Source organism: Mauremys mutica, chromosome 1 (genome assembly GCF_020497125.1).
Source record: "Mauremys mutica isolate MM-2020 ecotype Southern chromosome 1, ASM2049712v1, whole genome shotgun sequence".
In the NCBI taxonomy this organism is placed as follows: domain Eukaryota; kingdom Metazoa; phylum Chordata; order Testudines; family Geoemydidae; genus Mauremys; species Mauremys mutica.
In genome coordinates this window covers 14,613,328-14,638,092 of record NC_059072.1, presented here as the reverse complement: position 1 = coordinate 14,638,092, position 24,765 = coordinate 14,613,328, and the positions used below count along the sequence as shown (strand labels likewise).

Genomic DNA, 24,765 nt, shown 5'->3' with positions numbered 1-24,765 from the left:
AGGCAAGCTGTTGTAAAGACTCAGGCTGCATTGTACTCAGCTTCCACTCTGCTAATGGTACTTCCTGTATAAAGGTCAAAACTCTGCAGGCCGAGTTCAGGAGCCCAACTCAACATCATCCGTCAATGCAAGGCGAACCTTCTTTTCCTGACTGAAATCTCTGGCAGTTTTTCCTTTCCACCCACCTATCCTATGCCTCTGAAACTAGGATCTCCTCTTCTCTGGTTATTTTGTTTCTTGATAGGTATAGCAGTAACCATTTCCTGTGCTGCAGACAACTGGATCAATTAGTATAAAAAACGCCCACCCAGAGGGAGCTAGAATCATTAGAAGGCAACACTGTCCCACCTTCTCCTTACACCTCTCTCACTCCCACCCATTACCTTACCGCGTTGCCAACTTTTGCAGAGATAATGTGAAGCAAGTGTAACCTAAAGGCTCAGAAATGAGGAGGGAAATAAAAAGGACCCAACTATTATTTTGTTTTTAAAAAAAGTTTCATGATTTTTAAACCAATTTTGTGATTTTTGAATGCTTGGAGTAGGCCATCCTGACTGTAGAGTAAAGGGGTATGGATAAAGATCTGGGTGGGGATTTGCTTTAAATGCTTTGGACTTATTTCTTTGGGGTAGGGACTCTGGCCTTAATTGAAAAGACTTTAATGTGACCTGATTTTCAGAGAGAGGGGGCACAACCTTTTCTCAAAAGCAGGACCTTTCAAAAGAATGTCATTAAACAAAATAGAGACATCCTGAATCATTAGTCATTTTGGAAAATTTAGACCTTACGTCTATAAACACATTGCTAGGGCTGTATGAATAATAAATAGTGTGATGCAGCTGGACTAGGTCACTATCAGGATGAAGCTTTAAGAGGATTACTTGTTCTGTCAGGGGTCCTGAGGCTTCAGCAGAACTAGCTGATCTAGCATGGAAAAGACCGTACTTACTATCCTGTAGGCACATTTGCTGCATCACTAGTGAATTGCGGTTATGTTCTTCACTGTTAATGAAGTTTTGACCTGAGGCCTTTCTACTGCCTAATGTCAGCTCTGGCTCAGAACCTCAAAAGGTATGTAGGTGCCTAACTACCACTGATTTCAGGATCTGGATCTCTCTCTCTTTCTCATTTATAGTGTTAACAGCAGCAAATTTTAAAACGTAAGTATTCCAGCACAGTCCTGTTGGTTTTATACATTAAAGCTAATACCATGGTGTGACAGGGTGGAGTAGGCCCAGAGGTCTCCTTCTGGAGGCCTTAGGATCCTACCACACCTTGTCCCTGGAAGGAGCAGAAGAGAAGTCCTCCAAGGGCCTAGAGTGGTTGTGGGGAAGCCGACAATGAGCGACGCTGTAGGCAGCAGCCAATCAGGGCCCAGCAGAGCCATATAAAAGGAACTGTAGAACAGAGCACCAGTCCGTCACTGCTTGGAGATGGAGAAGAGAGGACTGTGTTCCTGCCAGGCAGAAAGAGCAGAAGGACCACAGACAGCTCAATGCTGGCAGGGACTGGGAGAGTGAGAAAGGTGCTGGCTGGCTGCTGGGACTGAGCCCGGGGAGGGCTGCAGGAAGGTGGAGTCTCCATGAAGGAAGCCCTGAGAGTACGGCCCCATATCAGGGCTGGGACTACTTAAAGACTGAGCCCAGGGAGAGCTAGAGAGACACTAGCTAAGGGTTACTGAGATAGGCCCCGGTGGACTGTATACGCCAGAAGGGGGTTGTTCTGTTTCACATACATACATACAGTGCTTGAGACTCGGCCGGACTGAGTCTCCTGAAAAACCACTGACAAGGGCCACCATAAACTAAAGAGCCCAAACACACTCAAGTAGAAAGGGGCACTCGTGAGAGGTGAGTGCTGCCCCAACATACATGGGTTTCAGGAAAGGCCAGTTTCAAACCCTGGAGGTAGAGGGAAGTTTGACCCAAGCAATATATGAAATATATTACATCATTCAGTTTAGTTGAAGATACAGGAGCAAAAACGTAATGGGAGAAAATAAACACACACACATGAAGCATTTCTTTGGTAATGAACACAAAACTGTAGCCAGCCATCTAAAGCCAGTCATTCCATGCTCATCTCGCTGTACAAAAGAATCACAGAACTTTCCATCTCTAAGAGCCACAATGTCATTGAGCCCATCCCTTTGCCTGGAACAGTTTGATAGTTAAGTAACTTAGCATACATCTGTTTTAGGAGTTGTACTCAATACAAGCCAAGTTTAGATGCCTGCTCCTCGGGACACTGGAAAGATGACACAATCCCTGAAATTTATAATTTTGTCAAATAATAAAATCTCATGCTTTTAAAAAGAAACCGTCTGTACGGTGTTTCTTAAGAAAATGCAAGGGAACTAACAAGTAGTATTCCCTCCCTGCCAGCAATAATGGTAATAGGTTACACCCCAAATCCTATTGAACAGTTTACAAAATTCACAGTTTCTCTGGTTACATATTTTTGTAGAATACTACAGCCAGCTGGGATAGTTACCTCACGTCATTGTCCTATTGCTACCGCTCAGTCTGAAACATACTGCCATTAGTTTAAAATCTATAGTGCACTTACTCTAATATAGTCATTTAACATTTACATCACACACACGTGCAAACAAAGTGCTTCCTGTCACTGAATGAGAAAAAAAACCCCAAACTACTGGCTGATGTATAAACAGACGCTGCTCTCCGTTAGTTAAGTTTTCTTTTTAGAGAACCTTGGAGGTGAAACCAGTGCGAGTAGGTGTTCTTAAATTCTACCTCAGATGTTTTAATAGTGCAGTTTTACAGCCGAGTGGATCTTAACAATCACAATGTGCTGTCAAATAAGAGACCTAATTAGTCCCAGAAGTTAATATTGCCACATTGTAAAATAAAATATATGGAACTGGAGATTTGTCTGGTAGGCATACGTATTGCAAACACTAGAAAAATCAAGCAGACTCAAAATGCAAAGCTATCCAGAATAACTGGATGCGCTGTGTTCTTTATTTCTGATCCTAAATGCCATCACCATTTATTTTGACTCCAGTCCACCACTGAGACAAGTAGGGCTAAAGACAATTGAATTTTTTTCAGAAGAGTATTGACTTTAATAGATCTATTTGCAATAAAATGAATTTTAATATACTATTCTGCTATGGGCTCCATAATACAATACAGAGAAATCAATTGCTCATTGACAAAAGGCATTGCAAACGTTCAAATGCCAGTCATGAGGATAATCTGCATCTATATACCTCCACCCTTGTCATTTGACGTTCGCAGAGGAATTCATTCAGCCTCTGAGTAATACACAAATGTTTTGCAAAGCTCTGAGCACTCTTGTGACGCTTGGTAAATAATAATGCACCCTGTACAGGTTATAGGGAAAAGCAACATAATCATAAATAATAATGCTTTATATTTATTACTTCTACCACACCAAAGAGGTGTTAGTTGCTTTACCTGAATATATTAAGATGCATCCTGAAATCTGAGGAGTTTACAATTTAAATAGACAATGCAGAATCAAAGGAATAGGAGGAAAAGATGCACAACACAAGATGTAGTTAGCTTTTATATAGGACTTTTCATCCAGCATTCTCAAAGCACAATGCAAATATAAGTAGAATGGTCTCCATTTTACAGATGGGGAAAATGAGGTCAACTAAGGTAATACAGAAAGTCAGTGGCATATCCCCTGGAAAAAGCAGCCTCCCACATGCAACACAGAGTATTACTAAAGGGAGAACAACTTTTCTAGACAGCGTGGAGAGAAACATTCATAGTCTACACAAAAGATTATAATAATATACCTAAATTTATTTAATTATGGGAGCAGGCTGCCAAAAATACTATGCAGTTTACATGGGGGTCTATCACCCTTCATCCTTTGAGCATAAATCCCTAAGTTACAAGGAAGTTATACAAATACATGAAAGAAATAACAGAAGTTATCTCAGAAGAGGTCAATTTAAAAGGGAGTCAAAATGGAAACAAAAAAGGAGAGGTACTCTACTCAAGCTCTGTCCCTGATCGTATGCTACTTCTAAATACGATCAGCAGTGCAAAAGTTAATTTTGACACTTAAATAGTTATCATCAGCCTTCAAAGTATGCCCTTCTCAGATCTAACCTTTCAGTCTGACCATCTGTAGAGCTAGTAAAACTGCAAATCTGTTTACATTCAGAAACTTCTTCATAACCATAAGAGCTAGAAAATAAAACTTAAAATTCCAGAGAAATTGATAGAGTAGGGGTAGGCAACCTTTCAGAAGTGGTGTGCCGAGTCTTCGTTTATTCACTCTAATTTAAGGTTTCGCGTGCCGGTAATACATTTTAAAGTTTTTAGAAGGTCTCTTTCTATAAGTCTATAATATATAACTAAACTATTGTTGTATGTAAAGTAAATAAGGTTTTTAAAATGTTTAAGAAGCTTCATTTAAATTAAAATTAAAATGCAGAGTCCCCCGGACGGTGGCCAGGTCCCGGGCAGTGAGAGTGCCACTGAAAATCAGCTCACGTGCCGCCTTCGGCACGCGTGCCATAGGTTGCCTACCCCGGTGATAGAGCTACCAAAAAATGCTGGGATGGTAGTCTGCTATTCCCTGGCTCAAACTTACTCCACTATTGTTTTTCAAAATAACTCCGCAAATTATTTATATTGCCACTGTTAGCCTAAATCTCAAAGCATTCACATGCTATGTCTACACAGCTTTTAGCGACACAGCTGTGTCGCTACAGCTGGGCTGCTAAAAGGCGTGCAGCGTAGCCATTGTTTGTTGGTGGGAGAGAGCTCTTCCGCCGACAAAAAGCTTCCACCCCCAACGAGCGGCATTAGCTTTGTCGGCAGGACAGTGCTCCTGACGACAAAGCGCTGTTCACACTGGTGTTTGTTGTTGGCAAAACTTTTGTCTTTCAGATGTGTGTGTGTTTTTTTAACACCTCTGAACGACAAAAGTTGTGTCTTTCACTTGCGAGCATACACAAAGCCTTAGAAAGAGAGGGGATGCTGAGCAGGTACTGTAACAGGATATATGTGGCTTTTGGACATCAGTTATTTTTCGATGACGCCGTCTACCAATTTTCATTTATTGTAGTCTTTGTATGTTACTAAGAAGAATACAATTGTTGTAAACGCTTACACTGTATTATATTATTGTGTATATTATGAGTTTGACACTTATTTCCTCTGAGGAGAAGAAACACTGCCTATATGCTATCTAGTGGACAAACAGGATTTTTACAAGGTCCCTCTTCTCCCCTCCTTTTGAAATTTGATCAAATATGATCTGAAAGGCTTTTATTCTGCCAGAATCCCAATCCAAGGTTCTGTGTTTCTCTGGCAACGATGACATTACTAACTGAAGCCAGGCAGGGAGCAGCACACGCTGCATTCCTTATGCAGTTTTAGGTGTTAGCAATGTCAGTGCTACAAAAACATAAACAAAAGCTCTGGGGTGGACCTTGGCAGGGGATAAAGGAAAAAAAAATACTTCTCAATATTTTGATTTAAACTAATTTATTTGCAATTTTTAAGTGTACACATGATATTAAATTCTGTTATTAGTTTGATAACCATTATTTGCTTAAAGAAATACTACTCAGTTTACCTTCAAACCGTAGGGAGAGATTCTGCAGAGGGACCTACAAATATGGCCACCCCAAGTGTTTGAAAGTCTGTTCAAACAGGAATTTTCTAATAAAAACAGATTTTGAAGCTTCAGAAAGTGGCCATCTCGTAGGCCATCTTGTAAGTTCGCAAAGGTGATAGTTGGAGCTGGTCAGGAATTTTCCAACAAAATGCTTTGCCTCAGTAAATGCCAATTTGCGGAAACAAACTGTTTGCAGGAAAGGGTTGGTTCTGACCAATCTCACGATTTGAAAAAAAAAATCAAAAAAGTGCAGAACTATGAAAATATTCCATTTTGATATTTTCAGAATGAAAAATGTTTCATTTTTCAGTTCAAAATGATGTTTGTTTCAAAATTTGGTTTAACCAATTCTAAACAAAAAGGTAACGAATAAAAAAAGGGCAAAATAGAAACTACACATTTCAAAATTATTGAAACAATTTGTTTTCTCTTTTGGACAATCAGTTGACATTTTTTGAGATTTCCACTTTTCATCCCAGTGATGAATTGGGGGTATATCTTTATAACTTATGAATTCTATTGATATTGTGAAGTTTTATCTTATGAAAAACTGCTGTATCGTGAATGCCTGTAAGTATGTGGCTGCACCAGTGCTGATAGGTCCTTTAGTTAATAGATATATACAAGACAGGGATACTTAAGATTAATGACTGTCCTTAGACCTCACAAATCTTATGCTAAAAAGTAGCTGCATGTTTAGAAAACCTGGTTTAGATGATTCCTCTGGAGGGAGGGGACAAGGCAGGAGGAGCGGAAACTTAGCAAGAATAGAACAAAAAGAGACCAGGTGACCAGCAGCTGATTAAACGATGAGCCAACCAGGAGGAGAGCTGGACAGAAGAAGATGTGGGGCAGCAGACAGCAAGGTTACAAAGAACTGGGTTATGGGCCATTTTTCTCTAGTCCATGAGGGACAGACTACTCACCACAAACACTAGGCCTTCCTGCCTGCCTTTGTGGACATGGATGGTGAGGAAACTGGGGCAGGGACACGTGTTTAGTATTTATTGTTTTATATGAGCTGTACTCTCCTGTGCTTTACATGATTAAGTATAAAAGAGCATAAAGGTGTTAGACTCTGAACAAAGCATTTCTCTGTATTTTAACTGCTTCACAACTGCTGCACGTCCCGGAGAGAGTTAAACTGTAAATCAGAAGCATCACATTTTTGAGATGGAGTTCTGGGAGAGGGGTGTATTTAAGTAACTGAGATATTTTGGGTACTGGCACTGGTCTGGGACCGAGGGCAGTTGGGTTGAGGAACCCCATTTCCAAGAAGGGGTAACAGACAGAGTCAGTGCCCAGGAAATCTGCCAGAGAGGCCACAGGAGGAAACAGTGCTGCAGCCTTCCAAGGCTCCAGAAGCTTAACACACCCCAGGGGATCCAGAGCATAGAGGCTTGGATTCTCCTTACAGAAATCCTAGTCGGTGGCCAAGAGGGGGTGCTCACTAGGATCTGTGCAGTCCCGACTGGAGATGGGAAATAAATTTTAAATCTTGAAAACTCTTGCAGACAGAAGAACCCAGCTCTATTAGATCTGACAGCGATAGGCACACTATAAATGACTGGATGGATAACCTTTATTTTACCTTTAGAAAATCTTTGGTAAGGGACAAAAACTATTTTAGAGGCATATTGCTGAGACACAGTGGGAATTTGAGCTCTGCCATTATCCATGCTGTACCTTTTTGTGGATAAACTGAGACTTTCAGTCTCAAGGATTGTCACCTTTCACCAGCATTAAATTAACTTTAAAAAAAATGTCAGACAAGATGAAAGAATTTAGTTCTCTGTTCCTTTTTCACACAGGAATCACACAGTCAAGTTGTGACACATTACCCTCTCAGCTGCAAGTCCAGAGACTGAAGGAGCCCATTCTCCTTTAAATTATGTGCATGCATCACCTTTATCTCTGTCTTAGGTATTTACCCTAGGCTCTTAGCACCTGGGTTGATAGTATATTCTTAAGCGCCACATTCCCGAGAGTAACAGGAGTTACATGTCTGCTTGCAATGAGGGTTTTCTTAGAATTGGTATTATATGGGTCAATCATACTGTGGTTATGTCTACACAGCAGAGGGGACATGTAATTCCCAGCTCAGGTAGGCATAGATGCACTAGGTCTGCTTGAAGTAGCGTACTAAATATATCAGAGTGCCTGCAGTGACCCGGCAGTCTGAGCTGCAGCTGTCCAAGATCCTAGGTACATAGTCAGGCAGCTGCCATGGCCACACAGCTATTTTTAGCATGCTTGTTTGATCAGAGCTAGCGCCTGTACATCTACCCAAGCTGTGAATTACACCACCCAGTTGCAGTATAGATATACCCGGTAAATTACTTTTGCTGCTAATGCCCTCTCTGTGTAAGCTTATTGGATAGAACTCTCTCTTTACTCTACTACTTAGGAAATCAACCAAGTTTAATCACTTGAGAACAGGGATCTGTTCATCTGTAAGTATTCCCCCCACACACACTATGGAGCACATAATTAATCGCCAATCATGTCAACCTACTGTAGTTTTAAATGATTTATTTTTATTGGGCACTGATGGTCTCTGTCAGCAGAAGAAGAGAGATACTTTTCAAACCTGCCTAGTGTAAGAAATTTGCACTCACACATACAATAGATGGAACACTTTGAAAAAAATCTCAGTCCATTTGGGACAGTTTTCTAGAACTGGTCAACTAAAGATGCCTACATGAGGCCCAGATGAAAGGCAGGAGATAGATCTACACACTCCCTCACCAGTCCCTCTTCTCTTTGTCTCTTCTTTCCATCTGCCTTTTTCCCTCTTGACTTTGATAACCTTAATTTTTTATATAAGTGCCATAAGAATCCATATACTAGGAACACTGTGATTAATACATATGAATCCAAGCTCTGTATAAATATCTTGGCCTTTTCTCATGTATAATATGTTTGTACCTGTGCTATATATTGGCACGTAAAATCTGTTTGATTTATTATGTATGAAATAAAGTATGAAAAAAAGAGTGAAGGAATTTACTGTAATATGTGTAAACTCTGCTTACTGGAAATGGTGCTCTGTCCCCCTCTACTGGTGGCGAGGCCAGCTAGAGATTGATGAGCCTACTACAGCCTTGGCTAAAAGAGATACGTCTTTTAGCTCATGCAGTAGCATCTCATGCATTTAGCTCCAGAGGTCCCAGGTTTGATCCCCACTGCCAACAGCCCTGTGTGGGTCGGTGTTACATAAAAATTAAGTAAGTAAATTTGCACTCAATGAAAAGTGCTCTCAGGTCACCCTAAAATCTCTTCTTTTCTAATAATAAACAAAACCCAATTCCCTTAATCTCTCCTCATGTAATTTAGAAGATTCTTGACACGTGGGATAGCCTCTGTTGCACCCTCTCAGGCAATATCATCTTCGCAGTGCTGTACAGAATGAGTCACAGTCTTCTCTCGGTTATATTGGCAGAAGCCTCAAGTGACATCTTCGAAGTCAATTGACTTGAAGGGAGAGTAGTTACTTCAGGTTTACACCAGTGTAACAGAGCTGAACGTGGCAGAGCATTGCTCAGTGTCTGTTAAGTGCTGGAATCACCTGCTTTGTATTCTGGGTTTTTACTAACACAGCCTATTATATATTTCTTCTCTCCCCTTCCCTCCCAACTGCAGCTGTGAGGGAGTGCTAGAAACAAGGATGCTGCAGTGTGGCCTTTCTCCCAAAAACAAAGCTCAGCCTCCTTCCCCTTTTCCTTTCATTACTTCTGTGTATTGGGATTCCACGGAACATTCTGTTCAGTGCCACCTGATCTAAGTGCAGTGCAGGATGAATCAGCATTTTCCTCCACAAAAACAGGGCATTCTGGGATAGCTGGGGAAGTTACATAAGGTTGCAGCAGCTTGGGAGGTTGGCATCAGTGGGAAGCAGTGCAGAGAAAGCTTGTCATGTGGTATGGATTGTCCTGGGAGAATACTCAGCAGGCAATCCTTCAGACTGAAATGCATGGGTTACTTTGAACTGTAACTCGGGTTTCTTATTTTTGTACCATAGAGGTCACATTATTGCTGGTCCCGCATGATGCACTAGAGGACACAGGAGATTCCTTTCCCCACCATAAAGCACTGCACAAGAAGCAACCATTACTACTAGCAATGGGAGGTACACAGGTTCAGAGGTAGCAGTCTAGTACGGACAACCCCTGATGAGGTACGTCTGGGTTGATCGGGGTGGGTCATGTCCTTGACTTCTGTGCACACTGACAAACACTGGGGGGAAAGCAGGCTACATCTTGCCTACAGGAGCCATATTACTCCTTAATGCCTTCAGGGATGCTTATTATATCCACAGTCATTATGACCATCTCCAAAAAGGGGTGCACAAAGTTTTGCTTCTTAGTACTCTAAGCTATAATTTGACCCTCTAGGCATCTTAGTGTTTGACTATATCTATCTATATGATTTAATTTAAAATATTATAAAATATTTTAAATTAAACCAGAAAGCTACCCCAGACTGGGTGTTTGTGTTCCACTCTCATGCTTCATGGTCACTTTCCCTTAATAACTCTGGAAGTCATCCTGAACCTGCCTATTGTTGTTCTCCATCTTTGGTGTTTATTTTTCTGATTGTCTCTCAGACTTGTACCGGATTCAGAATTTACTAGCTAAATGTGTGGCCTGCACATTTGTACGTTAATGGAAGTCTTTCAAGAAGGTATTACTTGGGATCAGCAATAAAGAAGAAAAAACGAAAAGAAACTTTAAGCAAATAGATTTCTATTTTTTTCAAAGTGACCAGAAACTCTGAAAGGAGACTGCCATTTTCTCATCTACCATTATCTTTCCCAGTGTATCATGCCCTCCCTTTCTCCTCCCCACCCAACACTTACAATCCCTCCACTGACTCACCATTGTGCTCTCTATCAAGTTCTTTGTCCTTACCCTCAGCCCCAACCTATATAAGAACATAAGACTGGGCATACTGGGTCAGACCAAAGATCCATCTAGCCTAGCATCCTGTCTTCCAACAGTGGCCAATGCCAGGTGCCCCAGAGGGAATTAACAGAACAGGTAATCATCAAGTGATCCATCCCCTGTCGCCCATTCCCAGCTTCTGGCAAAAAGAAGCTAGGGACACCATCCCTGTCCATCTTGGCTAATAGCCATTGATGGACCTATCCTCCATGAACTTATCCAGTTCTCTTTTGAACCCTGTTATAGTCTTGGCCTTCACAACATCCTCCAGCAAGGAGTTCCACAGGTTGACGGTGCATTGTGTGAAACACACTTCCTTTTGTTTGTTTTAAACCTCCAGCCATCTCTTCTCCTCTGCTGTTCCCTCCCTTTCACATCCTTTTGTTTCAGTCTTTCATTCATTAGACACAACAAATCCTGCATCTTGGCAGGAGGTTAGACTAAATGACCCTTGTGGTCCCGTCTAACCCCGTGATTCTATGATTCCCAACTCTGTGCAATCTTTCACACTACTCCATATGCATGGAATACCCTAACCAAACTTGGCCTCAGTCAAATCCCTCCAGAAAACACACTTCTGCTGTATCCCTTTCAAGAGAGGAGTCTCATAAAGTTTGTGTGTGTGTGTGTGTGTGTGTGTGTGTGTGTGTGTGTGTGTGTGTGTGTGTGTGTGTGTGTGTGTGTGAGAGAGAGAGAGAGAGATACACACATTCTGACTAATGGAACTATTAACAGACAACAGCAAAAGGACCTATGCAGAACTTTTTTTGGCAGGAAAATCTACCCACCAATATCTCATATGAACTGAGCATAGATTTCTGCATAAACAGAGACACGAATTAGCATACAGCACATAACCTACATTGCCTGTTGAATGCGCAGAGATGCATGTAGCACTCATTTTATACTTTAGCTCTTTGTTCCAAGAATAATAATGTTAAACTTGTCTGCATTTGAATGTGTTTGTTGTCATCTACTGGCTCAATCACTTAAACTATACAAATCCTTTTTTATTCTTGTTGCATTGTTCCTTGTCATTAACTCTGCCTCCAATTTTAGTATCATTTGCAGTACAAACTGAGATGGAGAGCTTGTTTTCAGCACAGTCATCCATTCTGCGGAGTTTGTTTTATTTTTTTTTAATATTACATACACAGGGCTCAATCATATAAGTGCTGATCACCAAAGCATTTAAGCTTAACTCTGCTCTTAACTGTTAATGTGCTTAACTCTGAGCTAAATGGGATTCACACCCTTAACTCTGAAGTCTACGGGACTCATGTCATTAAAGATAAAGCACATGTTTAAATGCTTTGCTGGATCGAGGCCAGAGTCCATGGCATCTTGTAGACTGAGCACAACACGTCTTAACACTGATCTTGGGTCATGCTACTTCTAATTCCCGTTAAACCTGAAGTTTCTATCAAAGGTCCCTGAGCCAGTACCTAATTTGAACTCCTAATCTATGACCCTTTATCTTATTCATTACTCTCTGAATATGGAATTTTGATATCTCCTTTTCAAAAAAAGTGAGTAACTATAATCACTAGTTCCCAGGAAACACAAGTATAAAATTAACTCCCCCCAAAATGATGGAGAAATACTGAATGTTGATAACCGAATGCCATTAAAAACCCAACAATCTAATAAAGAAATGCAAGGCAAAACATGTAAGTTATGACACTATGTTGTTAAAATGTATACAGACAGCAGACTGGTAAAATATATAATTAGCTCAGGTACAAAATCTATTAATTTTACTAATGAACCCTACAGCTACAATTTTACTAATGATGATTATAACAGAGAACTAAAGACAATTCACTCAACTACTGGGCGGAAAAAAACCAACTCTCCCAGGTGAGTAAGCTAGCAGAATTTTGCAAGGCTGGTATATCGTAGAGCATTTTAATGGGCATGAATATTGCATTACAAACTACAGGGTTTGCAAAAAGACCAACGTCCAAATTAATCTGACTCTACTGCATCAGTTTTTAGCATGCTACATTCTACATCACAAGGCAATTAAAGGTATTCAGCCAATGAGATTTCTGCTGGCTGAACATGAACTGGTTGAACATTCTCAACCTTATAACTTGGAATGGAGAGGATGCCTCATGCTGTGGAACTAATAACTGTGTTTATATTGTTCCATTTAAAAATGGCTGGACTGCTCCATTTGGAAGTTACATGGAAGGGAAAAATATTCTTAAATGGTACATTGTATTTCAAGTTGCTTCATATTTCAGTGATTTATAATATATTTTTATGGTGCCTTGAGGATCCACATTTTTTGTATTATTTCTATCATTCAGAGTTTGTCTGGGACAGAACCATTTGGCTTCACTCTGCACTCCTATAGCCTGGAGTCAGAACATTTCATGGTGCACTACAGTATAATGCAAAGAGAGGTGACCTCATGGCCCTGTATACATTATAACATATTTAAAGAATGAGATTATTTTCTGTGGTGTGGAAAGCTTGGAAGAAACCACACAGTCACCATACAGTGAAGAACATTAGAATGCAGAGTCCACAAACTCATTACATTATAAATCCGTAGATCCCAAGGCCAGAAGGGACCACTGTGATCAGGTATCTAAAAGGGTGTCATAAGGAGGAGGGAGAAAACTCGTTCATCTTAGCCTCTAAGGATAGAGCAAGAAGCAATGGGCTTAAACTGCAGCCAGGGAGGCTTAGGTTGGACATTAGGAAAAAGTTCCTAACTGTCAGGGTGGTTAAACACTGGAATAAATTGCCTAGGGAGGTTGTGGAATCTCCATCTCTGGAGATATTTAAGAGTAGGTTAGATAAATGTCTATCAGGGATGGTCTAGACAGTATTTGGTCCTGCCATGAGGGCAGGGGACTGGACTCGATGACCTCTCGAGGTCCCTTCCAACCCTACAATCTATGAATCTGTGAATCATCTAGTCTGACCTCCTGTATAACACATGCCATAGAACTTCCCCAAAATAATTCCTAGAGCATATTTTTTAGAAAAACATCCAGTCTCTATTTAAAATTCTCAATGATGGAAAATCCACCATGACCCTTGGTTAATGCCAATAGTTAATTGCCCTCACTGTCAAACATGTAGTCTTTATTTCCAGTCTGCATTTGTCTAGCCTCAACTTCCAGCCACTAGATCGTATTATACCCTTCTCTGACAGATGGAAGAGCCCCTTATTAAATATTTGTTCCCCATGTAGATACTAATAGACTGTAATCACCCCTTAACCTTCTCTTTGTTAAACTAAATAGATTGATAGATTCAAAGAGCTCACTATTAGGCATGTTTTCTAAGCCGGTAATCATTCCCGTGGCTCTTCTCTGAACTCTTTCCAGTTCATTAACATCCGTCTTGAATTGTGGGTATCAGAACTGGACACAGTATTCCATCAGTGAAAAATACAGAGGTAAAATCACATCTCTACTCCTACCCAAGATTCCTCTGTTTAGGCATCCCAGGATTGCATTAGCTTTATAATGGGATGGTTCATGCAGTTCCTACCCCTCTTATAATTATAAAGTGTCTAGAATACAATATTTTGTAGGGGTCTGCAGGATGAGTGGAGCCGCCAGTTTAGTGGCACCCAAACTGTTCACCTGTTCATAACACACACAGCTGCTAGGGAATAAAAAACAAACAGTGAATCAAATGCACAGGAATCTCTGGAGCTTCCGAGGACTCTGGACAGGACGTGGTAAAGAAGGGATATAACGAACTCCCTGCACCCCAAACACCCATATGCCTTCTTGCCCTCTGCCCCCTTCTTCTTACACAGGTCAGCAACCCACCTGCCCTCTGACTCATTTCCCCCTTTCAAAGGGATCTGTCTTTTTATGCTCAGTGGTATGTATTGACAAGCAAGATTAAGTGAGCAGAGATTCTAAAAGCAGAGAAGAGAATTTGGGACATTTAGTGATCAGCCTGTTAGCCAATAACTGTGCTAGCCTATTGTGGCACTGCCTTAGGTATGGAGCCCTAGACAGTTTCCTACTTACCCTATGCTTAAAGACATGCTTGGACATAGATACACACTAATAGCAACAAATAGCTTCTCCCCTCCAGGCCATATGGGTTTGCAAGCTGTGCTGGGGCCCAGAGAAGATCAGAGATAAGAATTTTGCACTTAAAGGTAGAAATCACAAAATGAACCATTTGGCTGTCAGTTCAGGACTCTCTAAATTAATGAAGCATTTTAATTCCCAAATCAACATGAGCAAAGTTAATTTTGTGCAAGTGTGCTAGATTCCAAACCTATTACTATCACAACCAACTTAAACCTCATCTACATTCCTTAGGGAGCTGAAGAAGAGAATAAACAGAGGTGAAACCAGCCAAAAAATGTGAAGAGGTAGATTTTTTCGCTGTAGCTCCAGAATGTTTTGTATGCTTACATGGTAGCCACTCAATATTGCTAGTGCTGGTCCACAGATACCCCATTTGTATAATATGCCACCTTCTTTACACACCTTTTACTACCTACTTTCCACACTGATGCTGTTTGTTTTTGCAAAATTACACTTCCCAGAATTCTTATTTATTTATATTATTATAACCCCTATGGACCCTGATCCAGCCTGGGGACCCGTTGTGCTAGATGCTGTGCAAAACACATAACAAAGAGACAATCCCTACCCAGAAAAGCTTGCAATCTAATTGTAGGACAAGAAGCAACAGGTGGATGCACTGCCCCTTCCACAGGCACTGTCCTCGCAGCTCCCATTGGCCATGGTTCCTGGCCAATGGGAGCTGCAGAGCTGGCAGTTGGGGCGGGTGCAGCATGCGGAGCCTTCTGGCTGCCCCTAAAAAGGTAATAATTGGAGATATACCAATCTCCTAAAACTGGAAGGGACCTTAAAAGGTCATCTAGTCCAGTCCCCTGCCTTCACTAGCAGGACCAATTTTTGCCCCAGATCCCTAAGTGGCCTCCTCAAGGATTGAACTCACAACCCTGGGTTTAGTAGGCCAATGCTCAAACCACTGAGCTATCCCTCCCCTACGCATAGGAGCTGGAGTGGGGATGTGCCACTGCTTCCAGGAGCCATGTGGAGCCATGGCAAGCAGGGAGCCTGCCTTAGCCCTGCTGCATCACTGACTGGACTTTGAATGACCAGGCTTTCCGGTCAAAAACAGGACACCTGGCAACCCTAGCCTGGAAAAGCACATCACTTAGAATTGGCCTATAGTAAGAAGTTGATTTGAGATGGGTTACTTATTATATATTAATTTATCCTGAAAAAGGAAGACAATTTTGGTCTCAAAGTGCTACAGAAGAGATGTCTTCTGGCAGGCTCTTCAGAAAGACAGGCTTAGTTCTCAGCAACTATCTGACAGGTCTCACCCCACTTCCAAACCTGCAGGTTTTATCAGCTGCACTTGGGACACCAGCAGGTTTGAACCAGTAACCGTCTAAGCTAAAAGCATGAGCACCTTCTGCCTGAGCAAAATGCCTAAGTCCTCCATTTACCAGCTGTAACAGAGGAATGTGGGCCAGTCCCTAAAGGGAGGTAAAGACCTGCTCTCTCCGAGCATGGGTTACAAAAGCAATGTAAAAACCCACTGTAAGACTTGTGAACTTGTTGCAAAACAAGAATGATTTAATAAACTCATTACTTTATGCACTTTCCTGGACCTTAATCACCCCTCTGATTAGACTAAGCTCTTCAAGGCAGGGACTGTTTCATATTCGTGTGTGTGGGTGTGTGCACATATACACACTAGACAGCACAATGAGGCCTTGATCTCAGCTGAAGCCTGAGAGTGCTACCATAATAGAATTAATATTAATACTATACTTAGGGTTTGTTTTTCATTGTATTTCTGAGGTGTAACTGTATTTTTAATGATTGTATATTAGTATGATCAGCGCAGAAAAAGAGGTAAGATTTTTATACACTGTACGTATTTACAAATACCATTCTTATCCACAGCATAGACTAGTGGTTAGCGCATGGGCAGAGAGCTGGGAGCCCTCGGTTCTTTTCCTTCACTTTGCCTGTTACAGACTACGTGACCATGCACACGTCAAACTCTCTGTGCTTTACTCTGCCTATTGGCAAAATGGGGATGATAAGACTGCCCTACTTTGCTGGGGCACTGAGACACAAATAGCTGCAAAGGGCACTGAGATCCTCAGACAGGAAGCGCTACATCTTAGAAAAGTACATTACTGTAGTTACTATTTGTATTAGAGAAAATGAACAGAAGACAATCGAAAGCATTTCTGTGCTTGTGAATAATGTGCCTGAAAATCAGGCCACTAATTTAGGTGCCTAATTCTAGGCAGCCAAATGTGAAAACGTCGGTCTTTGTACATCATCTGTCCTATTTAAAGCTGAATATCTTGGCCACACTGAAATACATAACGCTCCTTTGCATCATTTCTTTGTTTGCCATCTTAAACTGTATGCTGTTTGATGCAAAGACTGGATCTTCTTCCTTTGTGCTTAAGAAAACACCCAGCATCTTTTGGGGGCTACCACATCAAACCAACAACAAGAATCAGCAGCTTTCCCTTTACACGTCAGTGAATTTTGTTGTTTAAGAAAAGTTCTGGATCACTAGATTTGTACTCACTGAAGTCCCACTAAGCAATATACCTGGACAATAAGAATCCAAAGCTTCCCAACATTGCTCTGACCCTGATCTAGATCACCTCTAGGGGGGAAGGTACTTCATTTTTTCATGCTTTTTAATCCATGGCCTTTATGATTAGACAAGGATGCTACTTAGAGCCAATTATGTTGGTGGTTCTTGTGACACAGAGACTTTCTTGCTATAAACTGGACTCGGTCCACCAACTCATTTTATGCACTGAGCAGCTGTCAGAGGGTGAAAAGTCAGAGATTACCAATCAAATCTGGTATACCAGTGGTGAAAGATCCTGTATTTAAATACCATTCCTGCATGGAAGTATACAAAATGGTTTATTTTTAATTAAAACTTATTTTAGGTTATAGGAATAAAAAATATAATAGCCCTCCCCCCCAACCAAACCCCGCATCCTTCCCCCCCGCCTCTTTAGCCTTTAAAGTAATAAAACCAATAGAGTTTTGATTAAAACACAAAATAACTACTTCCACCCTGCAATGAGGTCTGTTAAGTTTCAAGCACGAGTACATTTTTACTGCTATGTAATAAACCACTACAATAGGGAAATTTACAAGACAATACTGAAAGACCCTTTTACAATAGTGGCTCTGTAAGTGGCATTCCTATAATACATTTATGTTGGACTATAATATTTTAATAGGATTTATCATTATGATTTTCACAAATACAAAGCTATTTTGTATTGATTACATAATAAAGACGGGACACAAAGTGTTGAAAAACGTTGCATTCGTGACATTTCACTATTATTTAGATATCACACCATTATCTCTGAATCATTAGAATAAACCACATCTATTTATGTTTGCCTGTTTGCTCAATAGAGTGAAATTGGAAGCAAGAAACTGTTTTGCTTGTACTTCCGTAGTGCTGTATGTTTAGAGAACTTTCCGGGAATACAATGGACTGAAATTGAGAACATTTGCATTTTCTTTGTACTTTTCTAGGGTTTTTATATTCAGTGATGCTATTAGCAAAACAATAGTAATGTCCCATAAGTATTTTATTCTTGTACAGCTTCTGTTCTATATGGTATTCTATACTCATCATGATGGGAGATGAGTGCCTTCCAGAAGCACATTTTGTTCTGTGTTTCTACACCATCTAGTGCAATGGGTCCTGGTTCATGACTGGGGCTCCTAGGCAACATCACAATACATATAAGTAATAAATAATAATGTAACCCCCAAGGAGATTACATAGATTCCTGGAGCTCTGTCTGCTGGCAGCTCAGGGAGGAGGAGCCAAGGCAAACTCAGAGTCTGCCCGGCAACTAATAGGGAGTGGAGATGCCCCTCCCAGGGAGTTCAGGAGAGGGGAGAAGCCATTTTGAGGAGCCAGCCAGGGCAAGGGCCGAACTGGCCTCTAGGGACCTGACCGCAGATCCCTCAGCTGGGTTTTCCTTCCCCACGGATGATTCCCAATTGTTACGTTTGCTGAGAAATTTCCCCAGCCAGGCTGGGTTCACCTCCAGCTCCCCTGGTGAGACCAGTCCCCACATGGTCAGCGCTGCTAGTCCAGGGCTGCTGCCTGCAGAGTGCGTGACTGGAGGCTGGGCGAGGAGGCAACAGTTTGGATGTGAGGGTAGTTGTATAAAATGCACCTTGAGCCCTGCACCCCTTTGTGGTGAGGGGAGATCCTGGGACCGACGCAGCCTGATTCCTGCCTGAGGAGGATCCCTGACCGCAGACAGCAGCCCCTCTGCAGTGACTGAGGAGTCCAGCGTCATCTTCAAACCTGAAGGTCATTCATGGAGTTCGTGAGTGCACCAGCTTTTAGTTAGTTAGTCAGGGAATTTGTTTTGGGGACCCCCTACTCCCTGAACTGTGGCCTCAAGCCAGGGAGTGAGGGTTTGAGGATTTTATAACCTGCTGCTTATTACACCTGTGGAGGGATTCACCACCTCCTCCCACTTGTGCGTCCTTTGGGCTGTACTGAACCCAGTCAGCCACACGGCTAAACCACTGCAGAGAATTGTATAGGCCATCAAGGGCCCCAGCAAAGTACGCGTACCAACAGGACACTAATTTTACACTTGTTACATCAAGTCACGGGTATTTTCAGTGTGGGCACCGGTGACCCTAAAAAGAGTGTTTCGCCCTGTTATGTTGTATATGTTGCCTGTTTAATATAATTATTGTGCTGAATATATTTTTATGTGTTGTGTTATTTCTTGGAAGTCTCCCAACTATCTGGCAAGTAAGTGGGGATTACTCTGTAGTTAGAATTTTCTGCCCAAGCTGCCCTGGTGACCCTGCCAGGAAGGAGCGAGGGGAGTGGGGCACCGCCAAATAATTTCATAGAAAAAAAGAAAAAAGATTCACCCTGCTGAGTGGGTGGCGGGATCCAAAAGAACCCAGACCTGTCCATCAGAACCTGTAAGCGGATGGCCATTAAAGGCGGTAATCAGGTGGAGAGGGGCGCTACAATAATAAAAGTGACAGAGGTGTATTTGAAAAAATTATCCTAAGTGAGTTAGGAGCCCACATCCCATTTCCAGAAATGACTTAGGCTTCTAAGTCATTTAGGCAGTGATGTTACCCACAGCTAATGTGTCGTGTGGATTTTTCTTCCTCCCATCATTTTCCATGGGGAAATTGTGTGAGAACTCTTATGATATGTATGCTGTGCTACATTTGTGTGTTAGCAAAGTCAAGGCAGAGAAAGTGTGCTTTACACTTGGAATGGAAGTTTATCAGGTCTACAGTGGTCCTTAGATCCTGCTTCATTCCATAGTCTTGGGACCAGACCCCAGAAAGCCATGTCTCCCGAACAGACTAGATTATTCCATCAGCTTCTCACATCAACACTGCTGTATCATCTTCTATTTTGCCTCGTATGCATGGCACATCCTTCTTGACCTCATCTGCGAGGCCTGCCCTTTCCAAATTCAAGTCCTTCTTGAAGATCCACTTCTGCTGTGATGAGTGGATGACATATATATTAAATAAAAAAAGAAAGAAAAAAAATAACTATGTGTCCCCTTCCTCCTAACCTCTACTTGTCTATGTGCCTGTTCTGAGACTGTGAGCTCCTTGGAGCAAGGTGTCTGGAAACTACCTGGCATATAGAGGGTGCTACCATAAACAACAAAATAATAATTCATGGCAGAGGACTGGGATTTAGGAAACCTGGGTTGCACTGAAATCCATAGCAAAACTTCCACTGGTTTTAATGGGGCCAGGATTTTCTCCATCATTCTGTTCTTGAAGAGCTTACAATCTAAGGGCCAGGGTTTGGTACCTTTACTCATGTTGACTAGCACCTTATCCACCAATGGATCCATTTTTGGTACAAAATACTATTCAGTGTAACTAAGGTCCTACACTAAAACAGGATATTGAAAAAGGATGGGAAACGCTGAGGGGCTGGAAGGCCCACTGACCAGATGTGTATCCTTGGGCAAGTCTTTTCATCTCTGTGCCTGTTTCTCCACTCCTTGTCTTTCTTGTTTATTTAAATGGCAAGCTCTTTGGGGCAGGGACTGGTCTTTTACTATGCTCATACGGCATCTAGCACAGTGGCCCCCAGTCACTGCTGGGCTGTCTACGTCCTACTGTTATGCAAACAATACATGACCAGATCACTGCATTTCAATAACGCAGTGCCCGTTACCGTCTAAGGCAAAGATCAGAAAATAAAAAGAGGTAAAGAAAAATCTTGCTCTCAGTCACAAGCATGCAGCTCCCACTGAAATCAAGTGGATGTATATGGGGGCAGAATGTGACACTTACAGGTATTATTCCTCTCTGATTCCCAGCATGACAGGTTGTGTTAAGTTTGGGGCTAAACAGAAGATGTTACAATCTAAAAACAAACTTTTCAGTCACATACTTGCCTAAAACCTTGAACAGCACTTGCCAGCGTATTCAAAAGGGTTCCCACCCAGCAGTTCCCATGAATCTGGCCATATGTCTCACACAAATATACATATTCTCTAGCAACACTATACCCATTTAACATCCACTGCTGAATATTAGCCATTCTCCACCTGTCATAACAACACAACACAGTTAAGTAAACACCATTACTGCAGGAGGGAGGCTCAATTTTAATACATTCAAATGAATTGAACTAGACATAAGCAGTTTTTGAAACAATGATAGAGTTGCCAAGCATAAAAAAAAAGATTGAATTTAACCATTATTAAAATGACAAAACTTGGGATCACTGACTGTAAACAATTTTCACCCACTAATTAAACAGTCTGTTAGCATTTTCAATAGAGATACTTGGGGCTGGCCACTTGGAAAACTATTGACTTTGCAGTGGTTTGTGCTCCATGTTAATGGAGTTGATTTCAAACAAGCACTTCCCCTATGTAATTCATTACAATTGTTTCAAATCCTTTGTGTAATGCTGATCACTCTGAAATCAAAACACGTATGCAGATTGCCTAGCACGTGAGTACCGATTGCCTGCTGCTCTGTGGTACTAAACACTCTAAGCATGCACAGAGGAAAGAAAACATTCCCGCTTTGGGTGGATGATGAGGATTATGTGTGTGAAAAGTTATATAGGCTGAAAAATGAGTCACAATAAGAAGGAAAAAAATGTTTTGAATGGATATTCCAGGATAGCTGTAAATATAAAAGTTTTCTAACCTAGGTTCCCAAAGTTAGCTTCTCAAGTCAAGTTAAGGCCCTAAATAAAGTTATCTAAAGATTTTCAGATGTGCTGAGCACCTGCAGCTCTCCTAACACTTGGCAATTGTAAGTGCTCTCCAGGCTAAAAGACTCAAAAGGGTTCTAACGAGCATTAAGCACTTCATAACATGGGTGCGAAGCCGGTAGTTCTTCTTCTACTTATTTTACAGGTGGGTAAATGAGAACAGAGCACACTGAGTTATGGCACTGATCCGGCAAACAGATCTACTCAGGCAGATCCCTATGCCTGTGCAGAATGCCAGCAGTTAATGGGTCCCCATGTGGACGCTGTGTCTGTTAACATGGAACAGCTTCCAAGATCACGGCCAGTGCGACTTGCCCAAAATTACTCAATGGCAGACTCCCAGTCCACTGCCCCAGCCACAAATGCCACACAGAGCAAGGGTAGGCTGAAACCTGAATTAAGATGTTATAAGATTTCTCTGTTATCCAAGAAAAATGAAAAATTAAGAAAGGGTGAGCACTTGCTGAATTGTTTTAATCTTTGTACGATATTGTTTAGAGCTGGCTTCTCTCTTTCTCTCTCTCAAATAGAACTGTCTGTACTCAAAATGTATTTGTTTATGTAGATTGGACGTCTTCACACTATTTGAATTAGCAATATAAGTATATTCCATATCAGCACAGACATACTTGATGTATTTAATGTCAACACGGCTAGCAACGATGAAGATTGGAAATATTACTCTGCTTGTTGGCCATGGAATAAATTTGCCAAACAGAATCAGTGTAGCTCTAGAGTTTAAATTAATGCAAGCAACATTGTTATCAGTAGTCTTTAGCCTGCCACTCTTAGCTTCTAACAGAAACATTTAGGAATAGGAAGCATTACATCTGGCTACAGCTGCATATTACATGGTCCATTGAGACTCAGATGCTGATGGCTGAACTGAATAACAAACAGCTGGGTATAAATGCAAAGATCAGGAAATCATAAGAAAATGCTTGTACAGTATCTCTGAAGTCTCAAACACAATAATACCGTATTAGTGCTATTAGCATTACAGAATAAAATAGCCTGAGGACGGGAGTTCAGTTCCCTAACATGGGGAACCAGTCACTTTAAAGCTGGTAACAGCAGATTATTTTCTGGCTGCTGTAATGTTTACTAGTCAAACAATTTTATAGAATGGTTAGACTTTCACTGTCTGTGATATCAGGTGAAAATCAGCAAGCTTCATTCAGGCACACTTCAATTGTACCTTTCACAGCCTGACAAAGAGAATCTTTTAAAATTAATCATTTAATTTTAAATTCATTACTGTTTTTCACTGAATGCTAGACAGCTTGGTGCCTAGGAAAAGCTGAACATTATCTTGTTTAATAAGAAAAAATAAAAACAGACAACTTGGTGGGAAACAAGGTTTTCCCCCATAGCCGTCAAGACTATTGTGATGGTGGCCTGGATCCTAAGGCATTGAAATGAACCACACAGTGATCCCTCTCTCAAATGCTCTTCTAGGTATTAAGGAAACTATCAAGTCCTGGATCCTTGAAGTTCAACCTGTCTGCTGGATGAAAACATTTCCCCATTTTTTTTTTTAAGGCAGAACTTAGTATTATTCAATGGGATTCACCCTACAGGAAGACACGTAGCTGTGACTGCTACTAAATTCAACCAACTAGTCTACAGCGCGAACAATGCAGACTCAAGGACTGAACTGAAACAATGTGAGAACATAGCCAAAAGCTGAGAATGACGGAAGGCAGGGAAGGAACTCTTCAGTTATTGGCATGATGAAAGCCAAAAAAGTGCTGCTATATCAAACTAGGCTGCTAGCAAAAGTAAACGTGAGTAGTTTGGGGCTGTAGGGCTTAGAAGAGCCCAATTCCTAATATATTATGGGGCTTCCGATATCTGCCTATAATAGCAAATCCTGAGATTTTGTTGATTCCTGCCTCTCCTGTCCTGTTTTCTGTTAGTTGGTGAATTTTCTTTTTATAAATATGAAGACAATATATACCTAATTTCAATGAATGTGGGCAACTGACGAGAAGAACTCAAGAACTGTCCTCTTTGTGGCCTGGTTTGGTGGGGCCCATCTCATTATGGAAAGCTGTTCTCATCGATATAGTGGCTGGAACTCAGCTCTCAGAGTACTGAGATTTTTGAGGCTGCCTAACATCTGGAGAAATCCCCCAAAGGCATGGGAAATCTCCCAAAAGCCTGTGGCTCAGCAGAGACGACAGACAATCTGAACAGGCTTGAAAATGCATTATGGAGTCCGATGGGAAAACCAAACGCAGTAAGATCATCTCAGTAACATGATACTCCATAAAAAAAAAATCTGACTTGTAGCAGAAATATAGGATGACACTGCAAAAAGAGGAACACCTGTATTTCAACCCCCATCCCAGATGTAGGACCTGGGGGAAAAGGCTGGTTTCCTCTCACTCTTAAAAGAGCTTTCCTTGAAAAGGAAATGGATGTAGCCACATGACATCTCTTGAAGCTCAGGAGCTGACATCACGGTGAAAGCAACTCTCTCTGGGCAGGCATCTGCAAAAAACTTAGAACTCAGGACCTCTAGACACATGATTTTGACTAGCAAATATGCTAACAGTTACAGCTAGTTTTTACTGCCCAGACCAGTCTGATAGATAATAGGCTGCAACATGCCAATGTGGTACTGGATACATTTTCAACAAAATTAAATTTTGTCAAAATATGCTACTTTGTCGGGAAGAGTCAGGTCCAAGGCTCTCCAGTCATATGTGAGAGAGAGTCTCGCTATAGCCTGGTTTTAGGGCACTGGCCTGACGACCCAGGTTCAAGTCTCTTCTCTGTCAGATTCAAAGAGATCTGGGATGAAAATCTCAGCTTTGAACCCATCCTAGTCCAGTTCCCTACACAACAACACTACAGAGAGTCTCAAACCTTCATGAGCCAAAAAGCTCAAGTT

At 41.4% G+C, this 24,765-nt stretch overlaps 1 protein-coding gene across 3 annotated transcripts in view; it reads right to left on the bottom strand.

Moving 5' to 3' along the window:
* The window catches only part of CELF2 (CUGBP Elav-like family member 2), a 451,780-nt gene that overhangs the window by 246,460 nt on the left and 180,555 nt on the right, over positions 1-24,765 (bottom strand). Inside the window, exon 3 of one of the 3 annotated variants that reach the window (XM_045029015.1) lies at positions 19,998-20,110. The exons of the other annotated variants lie outside the window; for them this stretch is intronic. The gene's annotated coding sequence lies outside the window, so the exon portion shown is untranslated. The remainder of the gene's footprint in view (positions 1-19,997; positions 20,111-24,765) is intronic. 3 annotated transcript variants of the gene reach the window in all.